We start from the raw sequence: 18,647 nt of genomic DNA, 5'->3' as shown, positions 1-18,647 counted from the left end.
CTGCCATTGCAGGAAGTTTGGACAACTGCAATAGCCTCTACCCAGCCCCCCACCGGAGGAGGCCTTAACACATGTAATGAGGGGTCTGCCGGGCTTCCCCACATCCCTCAGGCCCCTGCTCCAATGTCACCCGCCGGGGAGGACGTCCCTGACATCCGCGTCTGACACAGAAGCCCCTCCCCACGCTCCATCCTTTCACAGCTTTTTCTTCAGTGCACGTGATGTGGGATATGTCCTTTTATCACACATCTCACTCCGTGCAATGCAGGCTCCATGATGGCAGGAAAGGGCTCCGTCCTCAGCCCCAGGGCTGGGCACACAGCAGGTGCTCAAAAGACAGTTTTTGAATGAGCAAATGAGATTTCTGTAGCTGTGATGGGTGTGGTGGTTTTAAAATATGCCCCCAAAATCTGACACTGCTCCCTCAAAAGCCCCCTTCTGGAGTGTGGGCTGGACTCGGACTCGCTTCTAACGAGTAGAGGGTTGTGGGCACGCTAGCGTGCAGCTGCCAAGATGAAGTCAAAAGACACACAGGCCTGCCTTGCTCTGCTGGGATCACTGGTCCCCGGGGAGCTGGTTGCCATGCTGTGAGGACACACAGGCAGCCCATGGAGAAGGCCGCGTGGCAGATGCCCACGGCCTCCCAACAGCAGCCAGCACACGCTCTCCAGGTGTGAACATGGAAGTGGAACTTCCAGCCCTGGGTGGCCCTGCGGATGATGGCAGCCCCACGGACACTGTGACTGCGGGACCACAAGGCCTGTACCATCGTACTGGGTGGCTGTCAGACTCTGGGCCCCAGGAACCGTGGGGAGGGTAAGTGTTGAGGCGGCAGCTGCTGAGTTGGGGGTAGTTTTTTACACAGCAGTGGATGACTAATACAACGGGCAAGGGCTTTCTCCCAAATGCAAACTGATTGTGCCATCCCAAATCCTTGGCCCACATTCCCCTGGGAAAGACATCTGCTTTCCTGTGTGCATTTAATCCTGTGGGATAAACATCAATTGTGTACCTGCTGTGTATCCAGCACTGAGAATAGAAATGTTAAGAATCTAGACTAGTGGGTGACTTAGCATGAAGAAGGTGTCCGTGCTAGCTCCTGCTCTAGTGGCCAAAGCCCTCCTCTGTGTCTGTACAAAGAGGCAGGATCCCACGGTGAGCTATGGTCCGTGCCACTGGCTTCTTCCTTTGCACCTGTGCTTCCTGACGTCTTTGCTCCACTTGGAGGCCAAAGGGGCAGCTTCCCCTGCAAGTACAGCTTTATCTGGAGGCCAGAAAGGTAGAGACAGCCAGCTTCCTAGGCCTGACAGCCTCGGTGATGAAGTCCAAGATTAGATCTACAGGGAAGTGAGCGCCAGCCAGGAGCATCCCTGAAAACAGTCAGTGACCAACGCTGAATAAGACAGTCCTGCTCTGGGGAGCCCAGCTCAGACATGACCCAGGTGAGAGGTGGCCGCTTTCCAAGAGCAAGTCGCCCCTCCTGAGGCATCTCCCTAAGGGCATAGGCAGTGCTCCTCATGCCCCACAGGGAACTCTCAGAAAGAGCTTTGGCATCGGACAAAACAGCGCTCAGGCTCTGGCTCCTGCTCTGTGTGGCCTGGCTATGTGGCCTTGAGCAGTTGGTGGAGCTCTGAGCCTCACTTTCCCATCTGTGATGAGGGGGTGATATCCCCTGACTAAGGGGTACCGAGAGGATTTGGGCAGAGCCAGAGGCCTCTGCCGGTGAGGGGCCCACAGCAGCCAACCCATCGGCCCTGTTCCCTTGTTGCTTCTTTCCAGCTATTTTTGGTGGTCACTCCTGGGTGGACACCGCTCCACCAAACTCAGTGGAGTGGCTGGAGGGGAAGTGGGTTTTAGTTGGGGCTGTCGGCCACTCCTGGCCAAGGGACAAGGTTGCAGAGTCGATTCTGAACACTGGACATGTTTTGGGATGGGTGTATGTCTGTCATATTGTCAGACTCCTGCCATGACTGCTCAAACTCCAATTTCCCCCTGATGGCTTTGCTGGGATCCTTGCCCTCATGAGAATCACAGACGTCATTCAGAGCCAGCTTTTGCACTGGACCTGACCCAGGCCACCTCTCTCCTTGGCACAGGCTGCAGGTCTTGTTCTGGACCAGGCCTGCTAGCCTGGTGGCCCATAAAGGTAGATGCTGTCCAGACAGGTACTCGGCTTCTAAGTGCAACTTCACGCCGTCAGCGCCACTTGGGGCAAGCCATGCCTCTCTCTAGGCCTCAGGTTCCCCAGCTACACACAGAAAGGCGAGGGCTGGCCTCACAGACTCCAATGTCCAAATGCAGATGGATAAGTCAGAGCACAGGTCTCCGGGAAAAACAGAATATTACTGATGTGGCCTGAGACATCAGATGTCTGTGGATCACAATGCAGCCTCCTCTGGGCAGAATAATTCCAGTTTCCCAAGTTAATCGTCTTGGGAGCAAGCGTCTGGGCAACAAATCCTGCTCGGTGCTGTCTCTGGAGCTCCCTCCTACCTTCCCAAACCCACAGAGGCTGTCCTGACCAGTTGACATGGAAGATAAATTACTCCAGAAGAGATTTCCTTGGAGACAGCTCAGGGTGGGGGACCAATGAGAGATTCATGGGACCTTTCCTGACGCGCTGGGCTGTTCTCCTTTGCGTCTTGGGACACCCTGAGGTCTCAGAGCAAGAGCCCTCTTCCCCCTTTTCTTCAAACGTCCATGTGCCATTGTTAGCTGGGCCCATTCCCTCTCGAGGACTGTCACCACCTTCATACTGAGTCTGATGATATGACAGAGGTACTGTCACCCCAAGACACATCCAACTTTCAGAATCAACTCTGCAACCTTGTCTCTTGGCCAGGATCAGCCGACAGCCCCAGCTAAAACCCACTTCCCCTCCAGCCCTCAGATCACCTTCTGTTCCCCCAGAAAATCCTCCCTCACCCACAGCCTCAGAGCAGATTATCAGTGTGAACTGAATCATGGATTTTTGCAAAACCACCCAGCGGGGCCCACGAACACGGCTGTATTTAGCAGCACAGCCCCAGTGCAGAGGCTTCAGGTCACGCATGTCCAGAAAGGTAAGCCCTGTCACCCCCTGGGCCGCCTCCTGCTTTTAGCTCTCCAGGCTGGGGGATTTTGTTTGTGCACACTGTAAAAATTCACGCTCATCTGAAAGCACGTTCCATGCACACGTTATTTATTGTGAGATCAGCGTGCGATTACAACACAGCCAGCTGTATTCTGAGAACAGGCGGCTTGCGACCAGAGGGCCGCGCCTTGAAGCCCATCACCTCCTCGCCCACATGCATTTCCCATCAGATCTGACAGGCGACAAGGGGAGAAAGACAAGCCCATCCATCAGCCTGCACCTCTGGGGCCTACGTGGCCCAGAGTTCTCTGAACTCGTCCAGTGTCCACAGCCCAGCAACAACCATCAGGGCTGAAGAAAGAGGGAAATACTGTTCCCTGGGACAGCGACGTGGACCAGCCCCACCGACTCCCTCGCCGCCCGAGTAACTCACTCTATGCTGTGTCCTTGGCCTCCTCTGACGTTACGAAACCCAACCCTGCGCTTGTTTCTTTACTGCCTTTTAAAGACAGAAGAACAGCTGACACTTCCCTTTCAGCCGGCACCGTCCTGGCATGGGGAAAAAGCAGATGTAGGCAAGTCAATTGACATGTTGACAGACCACTGGATCGGAAAATAAATCTACCCTGATGCAAGTCACAAAAGCATGGGGAAGGAGGCGTGGGGGCAGCGTGAAATCCCGGGCACGGCTGCCTCCTGCCCCACGCCCAGGACCGGGAAGGGCCACGCAGCTGTGACGTTTTTCTCTCCAAAGGGAATTAATCATTTCCAGACGCTGGCCCAGCACCTGGTGCCCAAAGCCACAGGCCTGGAAGCTGTGCAGGTCTTGCAGGCAGACGACACCACTTAGCGGACGCTATTTCTTCCCGGGTCCCACTGCCTGGGGCGTGCAGAGAAACTACTCGCAAGTGGGAAGTGAGTGACTTGTCGAGGTTTGGGACAAAGCTCAGGGGTGTCCCAGATGAACCCCTTCTCTAAAACAAGCAGGTCCCTCCCTGCTCCGACACTGAAATGACATCACAGGGCACTGAGGACGTGGGGCCCAACCTGGGCCGCTGCAGTGCAGTGCCACCTGCAGGCCGTGTGGCCTGCGCAGGCTGCGTCATCTTCAGGCCTGCAGGCTGTCGTCTGCAGGAAGAGGATGATCAGTAGCCCAGCCTTGGAGGTTTGTGCGGGGGGGAAATAAACCAAGTAACCAGGGGCGGGATCTTAAAGAGTGATTGCACCAAGCCACACTCTGCAGGTGCCGGGCCACGCTGGGGCCTGAGTGTTTGTGCCCCTCCACACTCATTTGTTGAAATCCTCACCCTCAAAGTGATGGGATTAGGAGGTGGGGCCTTCGAGAGGTGATGAGGTTAAGCGGCAGAGCCCTCATTAATGGGATTAGTGCTTCATAAGAGGCCCTAGAAAACCCCCTTGACCCTTGCGCCATGTGAGGGCGCAGTGAGAAGATAACCATCTAAGAGGAAATGGGCCCCACCAGACACTGACTCTACTGGGATCTTAATCTTGGACTTCCCAGCCTCCAGTACTATGAGAAAGAAACTTCTGTTGTTTATAAGCCACCTAATTTATGGGTTTTTTGGGGTTTTTTGGGGGGTTTTTTTAGAGACAGGGTCTTGCTCTGCCACCCAGGCTGGAGCACAGTGGTGAGATCATTGCTCACCGCAGCCTCAACCTCCTGGGCTCAAGCAATCCTCCTACTTCAGCCTCCTGAGTAACTGGGACTGCAGGCGCACACCACCACACCCAGCTAATTTTAAAATGTTCTGTACAGATAGGATCCTCCTGTGTAGTGCCCAGGCTGATCTTGAACTCCTGGCCTAAAGTGATCCTCCAGCCTCAGCCTTCTGAAGTGCTGGGATTATGGGACTACAGGTGTGAGCCACCATGCTTGGCCTCCAATTTACGGTATTTTGTTACAGCAACCCAGATGGACTAAGACAACTCTCATAATCAATATCATCATCCTTATCATCACCACCACCACCACCATCATCATCACCATCACCATCATCATTATCACCACCATTATCACCACCATCATCACCACCACCATCACCACCATCATCATCACCAGCATCACCATCATCATTATCACCACCATTATCACCACCATCACCACCACCATCACCACCATCATCATCACCAGCATCGCCATCATCATTATCACCACCATCATCACCACCACCATCACCACCATCATCATCACCAGCATCACCACCACCACCATCATCACCACCATCACTACCATCACCATCATCCTCATCATCACCATCATCATTATCACCATCATCACCATCATCACCACCATCACCACTATCATGACCACCACCATCACCACCACCACCATCACCACCATCATCACCACCACCATCAACACCACCATCACCATCATCACCATCACCACCACCATCACCACCACCATCACCATGATCATCACCATCACCACCATCACCACCACCATCGTCATCATCACCACCATCACCATCATTACCACCATCATCATCACCACCATCACCATCATGATCATCACCACTCTCACCACCACCATTATCACCACCATCATCACCATCATCACTACCATTATCACCTCTATCACCACCATCATCACTACCATCATTATCATCACCATCACCACCATCATCACCACCATTATCATCATCATTATCACCACCATCAACACCATCACCACCATCATCATCATCACCACCATCACAATTACCATCATCACCATCACCACCATCATTATTACCACCATCACCGCCACCATCGTGTGATGACTCTCAATACTGTCCTCATCATGTGTGACTTGGACTGTGGACCAGCCCCTTGGGCTCTGCTCTGCTGACCTACATTCTTTGTCTCTTCTTCCTGAGAAGCTGGGAGTTGAGACACAGTAAGGTGTTGTAGACACACTTATGACCCCAAATTCCATAAGACAGAGGACCTCCCATTTTCTTTTCCTTGTTACAGCATGTCATCTTCCTGCACAAAGTGGACAAGACCTTGAGGTCTGTCTCTGTTTCCCAAAAGAGTTACCAAGGGAGCGTTTTCCAAACTACCTGGCTCAGACTTCTTTCCCAGCATGGCCTGGTGAGTGCCACGGAAGAGAAGCTGAGGCTCTACCAGCAGCCTTAGACCTGAAACAATGTCCCTGCTCCATCTCCCTGCAGGAGCCATGCTCACCCCAAACGCTTCCACCAGCTCAGGCTGCATGGTTTCAACAAGAAGAATTTGTTTCTCACAGTTCTGGAGGCTGGAATTCCAAGATCAAGGTATGGCTGACTTGGCTCCTGATGAGGGCCCTTCCTGACTTGGAGGTGGCTTCTCAGCTGCCTCCCCACGTTGTCCTCACAAGGTGAGAGAGGGAGCTCCAGCCTCTTCCTCTCCTTGTAAGGACACCAATCCCATCACGTGGTCCCACCTTCATGGCCTCATCTAAACCTAATCACCATAAAAAGTCCCCCCTCCAAATACCATCACACTGGGTGTTAGGGCTTCAATATACAAATTTGAGAGGGAGACAGTTCTGTCCGTAGCAGGCCCCTGGGGTCCCCATCCTAGCCAGAGTAACCCCACAGAAGCAACCAGTAAATCTCCAAAGCCATCACCGTAGCCCACCAAACATTTCACCTCTGCCTGTGTTCTGAGAGTGGGACTTGTTCATTGTTCTGTTTTGATTCTCAGCAGGGCCTATGACCATGTCTGATGCTCAGGGAATGAAGAAGTGAAGAAAGCAGGAATGAATAAAGGAAGGAAGCAGCTCCAGCAATTGGTTCCCAGGCGAGAAGCTGGTGGGGTTCTGACTTCTACCCCGATTCACACCCTTTTCTCCTGCCCTCAGGGTGGTCCTTCTCCTGCCCTTGTTCATTCATCCCCTTCAGCCCTTTCGTATTCTCTTCTGTAGCTGAACCACAAAAAATAAATACATTAGAAATGTTTTCTGAGCGCATAAGATGCATCGTGTCAATTTCTCTGCCCCAGCCCAGTGGGGTGGGTGATGCCTTTGCAGCCCCCACTTGCCAGGGGCACCTTGTGGGCATCTAGATCTGCAGACCTCAAAGCCAGCGCCCACCAAACTGCAGGGTGCTGTCTGCTCTGTACACATTCTGGGAGCTCTGTGGCCCGGGCCAGGCCACCTGGAACCTCGGGTGCCCTTCACTCTTCCAAAAGAGGCTGTTTGCTTTCAAAGAAAGGGAAGAGTAGAACTGCAGACTGCATTTGGCTAAACAGCCTGAGACTCCTGGGAACAAAATAACCCATAGAAACAAAATCCACAAGGAGCCCCAAGCCTTCACTTCAGTCCACTCTGCTCTCAACACCCTCCTGGTCTCATATTTTCCTTTCTATCCATCAGAGGAGGGTAGCTAGTAAGACTTTGTCTCTTGCCTCTGGTAATTGTTTCCTAGTGCCCCTAGCACTGCTATAACAAATGACCACTGACTTAGAGGCTTCCAGCCACACACATCTAGTCTTTCCCAGTTCTGGAGGTCGGAGGTCCTAAGGTCCAGGTGTTGGCAGGGGCTGGCTCCCTCCGGACGCTCCTGGGAAGAGCGATGATGAACATCTATTGTTCTAAAGTCCAGTTTGTGGCAGTGTGTTACAGAGGCAACGGGAAACTGATACTCCATAGAAGTCAGTGGGAAAGTAAGACTGCAACAGGTCACAGCCCTCCTGTTTACACAACATACTTCCCTAGTTCAAGCCAACACCCCCCTCTGCTGAGTTCTCCAACAACCTCAGCTCAGCCTCTATCTCATCCTACCAAATGCAACAGAGATGCTTGTAAAACACAGTCTTGCCTGTGTTGCTTCCAGCCTGGAGTCTTCAATAGCTCCCCATTGCCCTTAGTGCAAACACTGACATCAAGCATGCATTGTGACGCCGTGGCTGTGTGTGATCTCTGGATTTACTTCTCCAGCACATGCCCTTCTCCCTCTCCTTCCTGTCCTCCCTCCTCCACCTCCTGAACACAAACCTCCACTAGTTTCACAAACACGCCACCGGTCCTGTTGTATGAGTTAAGAGGGTGAGTGCCTGGCGTGGTGCCGGGTGCATGGTGGGGCTGTGCTAGGAATGAGCAAGGTGTCACCTCTGGTTCAGCCACTACCCAGGTAAGTGCCCAGGGCTTCCACTTTTCTCCTCTAAAAATGACAATATTGGGCCTGAAATTAGCCTCAATGGTCTACCTCACTCTTGTGAGTTTACAGCAATCAAAAAATTTTGGGCCAGGAAAAAAAATTGCCCAGAAAAACGAGAAGGTTTTGGCCTCGTGTATCCAGATTAGCTGTTTGTGTGGACTGAGACCCATCACTGGTCTAAAGCCCCCAGCCCCATGTATGGGTACCCATTTCGCAGCACAAAGGGTCGAGACAAGGCAACAAGAGAGAGAAAAGTAGAGGAAGTAACAGGGTGGGTGGGGTGGGAAATTGTGATAAGGATCTCGAAAGTTCCCCAGAGTCTGATTGCCTCCTGGTTGGTTAAAATTTCTGTGCGCTTTTCTTTTCTTTTATTTCCTTTTCTTTTCCTTTTTTTTTTTTTCTGACACAGTCCCACTCTGTCACCCAGGCTGGAGTGCAGTGGTGCAATCTCGGCTCACTGCAACCTCTACCTCCTGGGTTCAAGTGATTCTCCTGCCTCAGCCTCCCAAGTACTTGGGATTACAGGTACCTGCCACCAAGCCCAGATAATTTTTTGCATTTTTAGTAGAGACGGAGTTTCATCATGTTGGCCAGGCTGGTCTCCAACTCCTGACCTCAGGTGATCCACCCACCTTGGCCTCCCAAAGTGCTGGAATGACAGGTGTGAGCCACTGTCCCTGGCCTGTGCCTTTTTGTATGGCAACAATTAGCACAGAAAACAATTCCCTCATAGGAGCATTTCCCAGCACCCAGTCTAGTGCCTGGCATACAGTAGGAACACAATAGGTGCATGTGGAATGGGTGGATAAATGAACATGCCCAGTGCTTTTCTAGAGAGCGGGTCCCAGGGGCATGCAGACACGCATGTCCAGGTGTCTAAATATCCCTCCCCAACTCCAGTCAGAGAGACACCACGAGAGACCCCAGCTGGGAAGAACCATCACGTCCCCCCACCAGACCTTTGCTCCCGTCTACTTTGTGGTGCTGACACCGAAGCATTACCATCCGTATCCCTCCAACTCTTCCTTCTGGTGCTATCTGGAGACATGCATTTGGGTTGTTACAATCAGAAATGACAGTGGCAGTTCTGCACTTGGGAAGGTCCAATAGAGGTATAATTGAGTCAGTGCAGCCGGCTGTGTTAGGAGCTACACTTCCTCGAGGCTGCAGAGGCTCTCCACAAAAGGCCGGTGTATAAGCAATGTCCTTTCAGTGTTTTTGTTTGTTTGTTTGTTTTTTGAGATGGAGTCTAGCTCTGTTGCCCAGGCTGGAATGCAGTGGGGCAATCTCTGCTTACAGCAAGCTCCGCCTCCCAGGTTCACACCATTCTCCTGCCTCAGCCTCCCGAGTAGCTGGGACTACAGGCGCCCACCATCACACCTGGCTAATTTTTGTATTTTTAGTAGAGACGGGGTTTCATCATGTTAGCCAGGATGGTCTCAATCTCCTGACCTGGTGATCCACCCGCCTCAGCCTCCCAAAGTGCTGGGGTTACAGGCGTGAGCCACTGCGCCCAGCCCCTTTCAGTGTTTTTAATGAGACATCCTCCCTTCATTGGGGAATATTCTAGACACAAGGTTTGAGAAAGAAAGACCTTCCTTTCCAAAAGGGAAAAAGGAGGCCACATTTGGCTTACTGAGTATCCATTCTAAACGGCATTTGAGGTGCCTCCTGTGTGCAGAAGCAGGTAGTGACACGAATGCAGGAGTGGTGCATGGTGCCCACACAAGGGACTAGCATCTAAGGCTGTGCTCCTCAAACTCCACAGGCAGGTGCCCCCGGAGTCTCATAGAGATATAGATTCTCATGCAGTGGATCTGGGCAGCGGGAGGGTCTGCATTTCTAATGCGCTCCCGAGGGCTACAGAGGCAGCTAGCCTGGACTGAGATCCACGTTCCCAGCCTGAAGACCGCTGGCACTGGCCATCCCTGAGAGCTTGTTTGATACGCAAGTTCTGGGGCATCCCAGACCTCCTGCCTCAGAATCCCTGGCAGTGGTGCCTGGGGACCCGGGTTTAACAAGCCTCCCAGAGATTGAGATGCTCTGGCAAGTCTGAGCACCATGGGGGCCAGACCACGGCAACAGCCCATCCAGGAGCTGCACTTCGCCCTTCCTGCATGCTGTGAGATGTCATTAAGCAGCCCATGCCAGCCTCTAGGCCAGGCAGAGCCTCAGAACCCTCCACGCAGCCGTCCAGGCCCCCAGGATGATAGCACAACACTCCAGGTCTACACAGACACTAAGGAGACAGCAGATGGTCCCCCAAGATGTGTTAGATGCCACCCAAGTGAGATGCACAGTTACACGGGTGCTCCGTCTGGGGAGGGAGCAGCCTGTGGTGCTCTGGGGGAGAGGAGGTGTTGGGGTGTCACAGGAGAGGTGAGACGTAATCTGGACCTTGGAGGGAAAGGAGGAGTCGTCCAGGGCAGCAAGGAAGGGTACCCCAGGCAGGGGTCATGGCACGGGCAGAGGCACAGAGGTGGCAAAGCTCGTTGTTTGCTTGGAAACTGCGTGAATCAGCTGAGGGCCAGGCCCTGAGCTCCAAAGTGGAGATGGGGTTATGGGAGGAGAACTGGGGAGCAGGGGAGCCAGGAGGCTGGTGTGAGAGACAGGGCCCGGGACACATCCCGGGAAAGCCCCTGCCCACCCGCTTTCCTTCCCAGGCCCCTTTCCTGAGACCCTGCTGGCGAAAAAGAGACAACAGCACAGGAGGAGGAGAGAGGGGTCGATGGGATTTCAGACGCTCCAAGATAAACAGGGAAATTAAGAGTTGAGACTCGTTATATTAGCCATGGGAAAAATCACCATTAGGCACCGCATTTTAATACAGCGTTCTGTCTGGTTTTGATTTCACAGATGTAAAAAAAATAATAATAATAATGCAGGCAATCTGGACTTAAGTTGGACTACTTCAAACTGTTTCTATAAACCACATTTGGGATTCTTCCAGCGTTTCTGAGATTCAATTTACAGAGATTTCTTCAAGTCAAAAAAATTAAAAAGAAAGAAGGAAAAAAAGAACCTAAATACCCTCTGTGGGGAGCAGTTGCTGGGGTCCCGGCTGGTGCCATGTTCCCACAAGGGGCCTCCCTTTCCTAGTGTAATTGGCGTAATTCACATTGTTCTGATTACAGAGGGCCTGTGAGATGCTGCGTTTAGGAGCCACTCCGGAGGTTTTCCTTCCTGCATGCAATTTCATGTGCATTTTTGTCAACGAGAATTTTGCTGTTAATAGAATGTGTGTTCTCACGCTGAACGTGAAACTGAAGTCACACACCTGGGCAGGTGCTGGGCCCACAGGTGCTAGGTTCTGTGGGGTCCAGTAGGATCTGGGAGGCCTAGCTTGGAGGCGGCGTTCCTAGGCCACCCCAGGCAAAGAAGAGCTGCTTCAGGGTCCCTAACCTGCGCCACCCACTCAGGGCTCCCCCTACCAGGTGAGCTGGACCCTGGGGGTCTCCACAGACACCACAGCTAGTCCAGACCTGCTGGCCAGACGCCCACTGGCCCTGCCTTCCAGAGGGCCCCGCTGCATGGTCTTCACACCCCAGGGCATCCCAGACGCCCCACCTGCAGGGCTGCTAGAACTTTCTTCCGAGACAAAGCCTGCCATTGTGCCTCCCTGGAGCCCGTCTCCGCAATGGGGGGCAGGGTGTGTTGAGCGTCCCGGGTCCAATGTCTCCGGCGTGTCCTGCATCTAGAGAGCCAGCTCCTCTGCAGCTCAGGCCCCGTGAGTCACAGCCACTTCCTCAAATGCTTTGGCTGACCACATCCCCCCGCCCCGCCAGAACCCTGGATGCCGGAGCCCTCCCAGCGAGAGCCGTGTTTATTTTACTTTACATACATTTTCCAACACGGAGCAGCTTGAACACATGCAGCTCTTACGCCCGGGCCGCACATCTCAGAAGCCCCGTGTGCGACTTTGACTGCTACACGATCCTCTGTCGGGAGAGGTGGGCCCGCTGTGCTTCGGGAGGACCCACGCCCGACACAGATGTCTCAGTGCTGCCTTCTACCTCTTCGTCCCTGCTGGTCCCCTCTGGGAGCAGAGGCGGTCGGAAAGCCCTGGGGCTGACGTGCAGGCTTCGGGAGGACGCGGCCTGCCAAGATCAGCTCCCGGCACGTGATGGGAGCCTGGCTCACCTTCCCCCAGCACACGATGGGGCTGGGGCCTCCCCGGTCGGCCTGGCCTGCTGGAAAGGAGCAGCTCTGTTTCCAGAGGCTTCTGGCGAAGCCCATGGCCTCCCATTGTTGGCCGATTTATAAGGAAAGAGGGGAAAGGCCAAGTGTGGATGCCATTAGCATAACCTAATCCAGACCCCATGACAAGTCCAGGATCCTGCAGCGAGAGGGCATCCTTGAACGTGAAGGACTGGGTTTGGAAACTTGTCCTCCCGGAAGAAAGGTCTCCGGGCCCCCCCACACCCCCCTTGTGGACGCCCCCGGAGTCTAATACACTCCACAGTAAGAACAGCAGCAGCGTCTGGTGTCGGCCCAGAGATCCGGGAGCTCAGGGTGTAGGTACCTGACGGCTTGACTCGTCCCCAGGACAACGCCTGTGAGTGGGAGGGGGGCGCTCCAAGTGTGCGAATGTGTGAGAGTGTGTCTGGGCACACGAGTGTGTGTGTGCATATACTATATTCACGTGTGTGAGTGTGCAAATGTGAGAGTGTGTGTCTGTAGGTCTGGGCACATGAGTGTGTATGTGTGTGTGTGCATGTACTATATTCACGTGTGTGAGTGTGCGAATGTGTCTGTGGGTCTGGGCACACGAGTATGTATGTGTGTGTGCATATACTATATTCACGTGTGTGTGAGTATGCGAATGTGAGTGTAGGTCTGGGCACATGAGTGTGTATGCATGTGTGTGCGAGTACTATATTCACGTGTGTGTGAGTGGAAATGTGAGTGTGTGTCTGTGGGTCTGGGCACATGTATGTATGCATGTGTTATATTCATGTGAGTGTGAAAATGTGTGAATGTGTGAGTCTGGGCACACGAGTGTGTATGCATGTGTTTCTATTGTATTCATGTGAGTATAAGTGCAAATGTGTGAGAGTGTGTGTTCTCTGCACTCACAAGTATATAGGTATGTGTTTGTGTGTGCATGCATTGTAGTCATGTGAGTGTATGTGAATGTGTGAATGTGAGAGTTTGAGTGTGCCTGGGTCTCTGGATATGCGAGTGCATGTGTGTGCCTGTGTTCATGTATCTCAATGTCTGGGTGTGTCCGCGTGTGAATGTGAGTGTCTATGCATCGGTGTCTCAATATGTGTGTGCCTGTGTATCAATGTCTGGGTGTGCCCGTGGGTGTGAGTGTGAGTATGAGTGTGTCTGTGCATGGGTGTCTGGATATGTGTGTGCCTGTGTGTATCAATGTCTGGGTGTGCCCGTGTGTGGGTCTGAGTGTGCATGGGGTCTGGATATGTGAGTGCTTATGACTACCTGTGTGTGTATCCATGTCTGGGTGTGCCTATGGGTGTGAGTGTGAGTGAGTCTGTGCGTGGGTGCCTGGATACATGTGTGCCTGTATGAGCGTGTATCCATGTCTGGGTGTGCCCACGGGTGTGAGTGTGAATATGTAAGTCTTGCATGTGCATGAGTGTGTTCACATGAGTGTAAGGGTCTGTGCATAGGAGCCTATTGTGTGCGTGTGTGCATGTGGATTGCATTTATGTAAGTCCGTGTCTGTGTGTGTGCATGCACGTGTCCCCGCCCAAGCCAGCCCGAGAGGGAGTGTCCCCTGAACACACCCTGGCAGCACTTGCAGCGTGACGAGTTTGAGGGAATGTGTCGCTGAGGTCGTAAATGCGTCTCGCACGTCCCAACACGCTGGAGCAAAAGCAGGCCGTGATGCCGGCCGTGCAGCCGTGAAGTCCGTGGAGTGTCCCTAATCACCGGGGGTTCTGCTTTGCGGCGACAGCGGTGCTACTCACAGCTCCAGAACTCTGCAGCTTCCCGCCTGAAACGGGAACGGGAAGGTGGCGCGGGCGTCCACACCTCGAGTCACAGCCGGCGGGAGGCACAGGCTGGCAAAACTGCCTCTCAGTAGTGAGAAGAGACAAACCGAACGCCAGGAGCAGAGGAAAGGAAGACGATGTGGCCAAGAAAAATTGCATTTTTCTTTCCAGTTTTGCTAAAATAGCCTTCCCATTGGCTGCGGCTTTGAAGGTGGCAGAAATCATACGATTAATCACGGCGCCCTCCTGCTTGCCAAGGGCCTGTCTTTAGCAGGGGCTGCACTGCTGTGCCCTCCTGTCCCTGGAGGCTCTGGCGGCCCCACTCCCCACACTGCCAGGCTGGGTGCCACGCTGCCGTCACCCCGGAATTCGGCCTGTGGTGATCGGTCTTCCTTAGCACGGAGCTGAGTTAGGGGCTCGAGAGTCAGTCCCAGCCACGTGAGGCTCTCCCTCTGATGTGAGGGTCGTCTCGTCTGTTTACGCGGGGGCCACAGTGCAGATCCCAGCCCGGGCAGGGGAGGGGCAAATCTATGCCCACTTCAAGCTGCCACTTCTGCCTGCCTCAAAGTAGAGGCTTCCTCCAACGCTGCTTGCTCGCCGGCCCCGACGCCTGCAGGGCTCTTTTCACCACCTCTTCTCCCCGCCTCTAGCTCTTGCTAAGCCTTCTGCTGACCACCGCACCTGGCCCGGGCACACCAGCATCACGCCCATTCCCACACGCCACCCTGGTGGGCCAAAGAGCCCTGCCATCCAGAGTGGGAGGGAGGGTGGGCATCTCTGGGAAAATGAGTTGGCTTCACAATGGCTGAGCTTTAAGTAGCAAAGTCACATAGATGAACACGCAAGTGCCTGGCTCCTTCCCAAACGTGGCTGAACTCCCCGGGCTGGTGAGCCTTGTGTGGAAGTGAGGCAAGCTGCCAGCTTTGGAGTCTAGCACCCCCGCGTCCCTCCTTCCCGTGGACTCCGGCGTCCCCACGTCTCTCCTTCCCATGGACTCCGGCACGTCCCTGTCCCTCCTTCCCGTGGACTCCGGCGTCCCCACGTCCCTTCTTCCCGTGGACTCTGGCACCTCCACGTCCCTCCTTCCCATGGACTCCGGCGTCCCCGCGTCCCACCTTCCCGTGGACTCCGGCGTCCCCGCGTCCCTCCTTCCCGTGGACTCCGGCGTCCCCGCGTCCCTCCTTCCCGTGGACTCCGGCGTCCCCGCGTCCCTCCTTCCCGTGGACTCCGGCGTCCCCGCGTCCCACCTTCCCGTGGACTCCGGCGTCCCCGCGTCCCTCCTTCCCGTGGACTCCGGCGTCCCCGCGTCCCTCCTTCCCGTGGACTCCGGCGTCCCCGCGTCCCTCCTTCCCGTGGACTCCGGCGCCCCCGCGTCCCTCCTTCCCGTGGACTCCGGCGTCCCCGCGTCCCTCCTTCCCGTGGACTCCGGCGCCCCCGCGTCCCTCCTTCCTGTGGACTCCAGCACGTGCCCGTCCCTTCTTCCCGTGGAGTCTAGCACCTCTGCGTTCCTCCTTCCCGGTAGGAAGAGAAAGCTGGGAAAGGGCCGGGGTGGCAAGGAAGAGCCCCAGGCAGACGGGCTGGAGGGGAACGGGTGCTCCGGGAAGAGGCTGGAGCGGTTAGGGGCCGCACCCCTCAGCAGTTGTGAGCTGGGCAACCATATCCACATGGCATCTGGTAACATACACATCAAATATCACCTCAGAGAAAGCATGGAGCCACGAGAGCCTGGCACCTAGGTAGGGCTGGAGGAAGAGCTGGAGAGGGTGAGGGCAGGAAGGGGCGGGAGTGTCCCTGTGATAAGCCTCTGTGTCCCTGCTGCCCCTGACCACACCAGTTCTTCCCCACCCACGGCCCCAGGGGCTTGGAGCTCCCAGCAGCACAGAGCTGGGACACCCTTCCATGCTGCCCTCACCCAGCGGTCGCCTGCCCTCATTCACAGGCAGTCCTAGCAGGCCTGGAGACCTGTTTTCCCATCCAGGACAAATTCAGAGGAGGGGCCAGAGGGCCACTGATGCACCACAGCAGTTGGGGCCTGTGGAGAACACAGGGAATCTTAGCTCCCAGCAAGCTGGCCTGTGTCAGGGCTGCTCAGACGCCGCCTCCCGCACGCCCATCGCACCCATGGGAGGGCTTAGGGATGTGTCTGAGCCGCAGCAGTGTTGCCTGAGGAAGATGCACAGCTCGACTGTGGCTGGTGCCCACAAAGCTCTGCTCTGACTCCAAGTACTTCCCACAGACCCCAGTCGATACCCCTGGCCCACTGCCTGCCGCTACAGCGGGCCCACCTACACTCAGCCTCTCTGCAGGTGGCCCACCTCCCTCCCCTCTCCCAACCCCCAACCTCCCAGCCAGCTTCCATCTCCCACCTTTGGCTAGGCTCTCCCCACTCCCCAGAGGACCTCCCTCCCCCAAGCCCATGAGCCGCCTTCTCCAGGGACGCTTCCCTGTCCCACCCACCAGGCAAGGTGGACCCAGCAGGGTCTGCTTTTCACTGTTCGCCGCCTCCTGTGGTCGGGTCCTGGGCTGATGACTTCACATGCTACTTTTACAAGTCAGGTTTATTGAGGTACCACGTACACACATAAGGCTCACCGCTTTTCGATGTACAGCCGACGACTTGGTAAGAGTCTAGAGTGGGGCACTTCTGCCCTGACAGAGGCGGCCCACATTTTGCCCCTCTGCAGTCAGGCCCCTTCCCGGCCCCCAACCACCACCTGTCTCTCCTCGGTCCTACAGCTTTGCGTCCTCCAGAATTGTCCCGTGAGTGACTCCCACAGGATGGAGCCTTTTGTGTCTGGCTTCCTTCACTTTGCAGCAGGCTTTGGGGGACCCGTGTGGTGGCACCAGCATCCTGCCCTCGGTACTGCTGAGTTATAGGTTGTAGAACAGGTGGAGGCACCACAGTTGTTCACGTGTTCACCTGTGGATGGGCATGTGGGCTATCCACATATTGTGAGTGAAGCGACTTTAGACATTCGCGTGCAAGTTTCTCTTGAGAGTGGGATTGCTGGAGCCGATGTTAAGGGTACCTTCAACTCATCCGCTCAATTGTCCTCCAAATGGCGACACCGTTTTCCACCCCTGCCAGCAACGCCCACGACTCCAGGCGCGCTGCATTTTCATCAGCACCTGGCAGTGGTGATTCATAATGCTTTAATTGTTAATTTCCCTCATGACTAGTGATGTTAAACATCATATTAAACATCTTAGGTATTATTTCATGTGTTATTTCAAATATTTTACCTACTTTTTAGTGGATTATATTTGTCTTCTTAGTATTGAGTTATAAGAGTTAAATATTGTGGGTACAAGTCCTCTATCAGAAAAGTGTTTTGTAAATACTTTCTTCTAGTCTGTGGTTTGTCTCTTCATTTTCTTAAGTATGTCTTTAAAGAGCATAGGCTTTTAATTTTGATAAAGTTCAGTTTGTCAATTTTTTCTTTTAGGGTTATGTTTTTGTATCCTGTCTAAGAATCTTTGACTATAAAATTATCACAAAGCAGTTTTTTTGTTTTCTTCTAGATGTTTTACGGTTTTAAATTTTACCTTTAGGTCTACAACCATTGTGATTTAGATTTTGTATTTAATGTAAGGTATAAGTTGAGATTCATTTCTCTCTGTTTTTGGAGACTTATGTCCAGCTATTCTAGAACCATTTGTTGGAAACAGTATCTTTATCCCATGAAGTTATGTGGGCACTTTGCTGAAAAAGATCCATTGACCATATATCCATGCATTTATTTCCAAGACACTATTTTGTTTTGTTGACTGACATGTTTGTCCTTATGACAATATCACACTGTTTTGATTACAGGGCCATTATTGTACCTCTTGCAAAAATCAAGTGTGAATCTTGCAAAGAAGATTTAGAAGATTTTCTCTTTCAAAATTGTGCGAGTTATTTAAGTGCCTTTGCATTTTCATATAAGTTTAGAATTAGCTTGCAGTTTCGAAAAGGAAAAAAGTCTGGTGAGATTTGTTCGTGATTCCATTGGATCTATAGCTCAGTTTGCAGGGATTTACATCTTAACAAGGCTGAGTCCTCAAATCCATGAACATGGTACATCTCTCCATTTACTTAGATCTTCTTGTATTTTTTCTCATCAACATCTTATAGTTTAAAGTAAACAAATTTTGCACATATTTTGTAAGATTTATCCTTAAGTATTTCACGTTTGTGATGTTATGGTGAATATTGCTTTTAAATTCAACTTCCTATTGTCCACTGCTAGTATATGGAAATACAATTGGTTTTCATACATTAACCTTATGTCCAGCAACTTTGCTAAATGTATAAGCTCTTACAAATTTTCTGGTAGATTGTTTAGGATTTTCTACATAGATGATCATGTTGAGTGCATATAAAGGCAATTTTATGTCTTATTTCCAATCTGCATGCCTCTCACTTCTTTTCCTGGCTTTATTTCAGTGGTTAGAACCTCTAGCACAGTGTTAATAAGAGTGATGAGAGTG

At 53.1% G+C, this 18,647-nt stretch overlaps 2 long non-coding RNA genes across 2 annotated transcripts; one reads left to right on the top strand and one right to left on the bottom strand.

Moving 5' to 3' along the window:
* Positions 1-3,154: 3,154 nt before the first annotated feature.
* LOC129493510 (uncharacterized) lies at positions 3,155-4,090 on the bottom strand. Its single transcript, XR_008661162.1, has 3 exons — positions 3,861-4,090; positions 3,507-3,622; positions 3,155-3,305 (listed from the first exon to the last, which is right to left on the bottom strand). It is a non-coding gene; the product is annotated as an uncharacterized lncRNA (long non-coding RNA).
* On the top strand, positions 3,899-7,028 carry LOC134731807 (uncharacterized). The gene is made up of 3 exons (XR_010114398.1): positions 3,899-4,238; positions 6,250-6,351; positions 6,764-7,028. It is a non-coding gene; the product is annotated as an uncharacterized lncRNA (long non-coding RNA).
* The last annotated feature ends 11,619 nt before the right edge of the window (positions 7,029-18,647 follow it).

Source organism: Symphalangus syndactylus, chromosome 11 (genome assembly GCF_028878055.3).
Source record: "Symphalangus syndactylus isolate Jambi chromosome 11, NHGRI_mSymSyn1-v2.1_pri, whole genome shotgun sequence".
In the NCBI taxonomy this organism is placed as follows: domain Eukaryota; kingdom Metazoa; phylum Chordata; class Mammalia; order Primates; family Hylobatidae; genus Symphalangus; species Symphalangus syndactylus.
Note: the sequence above shows the minus strand (reverse complement) of the source record. Positions and strands in the feature narration are given on the sequence as shown.